The sequence below is a fragment of the Acyrthosiphon pisum genome, chromosome A2, assembly GCF_005508785.2.
Source record: "Acyrthosiphon pisum isolate AL4f chromosome A2, pea_aphid_22Mar2018_4r6ur, whole genome shotgun sequence".
Classification (NCBI taxonomy): domain Eukaryota; kingdom Metazoa; phylum Arthropoda; class Insecta; order Hemiptera; family Aphididae; genus Acyrthosiphon; species Acyrthosiphon pisum.
Window position 1 is genome coordinate 110,533,045 of NC_042495.1, and position 2,275 is coordinate 110,535,319.

Sequence of the window (2,275 nt, forward strand, 5' to 3'; positions counted from 1 at the left end):
ATTTACGTAAATTCTTCTACATATTCAAAGATACTAAATATTTATTTAATAATATTATAAAAGAATTATTTATTTAACTTAGTACAATCTTTTTATTCATATGGTTTATCAATTTGGGGAGGAACCTATAATATTCATTTATCCAGATTAAAAGTTACTATAAATTGTCTTATTAAATTTTTATTTAATTTACCTGTTCAAACTAGCACCATCATTTTATATGAGTCTCTAAATTTAAAGAACTTCAATTTTATTTACAATTTCTCTGTTCTGATTGATCTTTATAAACACAAACATTTAATACCGATATTTGATCACGAATATAAAACTAGATTTCAACAAAATGTTAATATATGTTTACCAAATTGTACTAAAGATTTTGGTCAAAAAAGTATATTTTATATTGGTCTACAGTTATATGTTTTCTTTAATATTAATATTAATATTAATAATTTTAAGAATCTTACTTCTTTTAAAAAATGTATAAAAAAATTAGATTCAGACATCCGGGATCCTTCAACAGTGGCGACAGTGGCGCCGAGAATCGCGGCCTACATATACGATCGCCACTCGGCCGGTTAGGGTCGGCTTACCTCAGCCGCGTTAATCCATCTCCTCCTGGCTAGACCATAGGATGAGTTTCGGGACGGTCCTGCAGATAGTTAATGGCCGTTCTGCGTCTTCTGGTCCTGAGTCGTTTCACAGCCACTAAAACTGAAGATGATCCGCCGGGTGAGGGTTCAAAATTGTGTTATCGGACAGATAATCGCCTGTCCGTACGCAAGAGTCATCCAAAAAACGTCTGTCGCTGGATATTTACGGATGTCAGCCGCATCGTATATAGTGCGAATCGATAAAAAATAAAAACGCGTCTCGTCTGGCTACCGTGTGATAAATAAACGTTTAACATTGTATTCTATTAACTAGTTTATTTAATTTATAAACACCAAATATCCTGGATAACATTGCCGTCCCGTCGTTGTCTTCGTTGGCAATTAATACCACGGATAAATAAATATTAAATGGTCGATACTATAATCCGTTATGTTAACTGTAAGTGTATTAAGTATCCAGAAACACCAAAGTCAAATCCAGTGGGATTAGGTGGGACTATCGGCGCGTATAGCCAAAACGGGAATACGGCGGATGTATAGGGACTCGTCCATAATATGATTAAGGGCAATAAATAACGGCACGGAGAACGACTTTGTTAGAACAAGCACAAATTAGAGAGTGTGTTCAAAGAGTTCGCACCGACTGGACATAAACAAACACACCGAAAAGCGAACGGCGAAAAAACTGTTTGTCGCAAATGGCGACGGAACAACGAAAACAATATTACTTAGTCACTTGTCAACCACTGCACACGTCGTGGGCCGGCCGGCGAAGCCATAGCTCATAGAATCTTCTATTATGGGCGAAATTAAAGGTAAAGACATTTTCCGACCATTCCTTTTCTGTGGCGGAAAATAAGAGAGCCACAGGCCGTCCGTTTTGCCGTTACAAAGAATTCGGTTTAATTCAGGGCTGTAGATGAATAATATTTCTGGAGTTAAATTTAAACTTAAAAGGTATTGATGATACTGTATATTATTAATTGTAAATAGATAATACATGATAATATGTACTTTTTGAATATATAAATACATAATTTGGAGTGGGGAGGACTTTGAAAAAATACCGCCTGGGGTGTATAGGGTTTTTTCGGTTCTTTAAGGCTGGCGCGGCTACAACACGATTGCGCAATTTTTCCTTTTTTGACCCGGCTAATTACACCACGATTGCGCAAAAAATTTGGAACACCTGAAAAATAATACCTGTTAAAATCAGAACACCATTGCGCACCTAATGATATGTGTATATACTATATATAATAATTTATATACCTACAACATAAAATAATGTATACATACAATACATACTTTTTATAACTTGTATATACATATTACGTGCACTCAAACTATAAATTCACAAAATGCACTTTTTCAAAATGAAAATTTATAGTAGATATTATAAATTATATTAATAAGTCAATATACTCAATATAATTTGTTTGTTGATATTATATACGTATACAAAATTGAACTAGTGAGCATTGGTATTTATTTTTATTTTTATAATTTTATCTGCTCGTCGACTTGGTGTAAAGCAATAAATTAAGATAATAAAGATAGCATTTTCTTAATAAGCGATATCATCATATCGGTGTTGGATGTTGGTATTTATGGTTTCATTCGCAATTTGTATCGAGTGAACGTATGTAGTGTAACGTGTA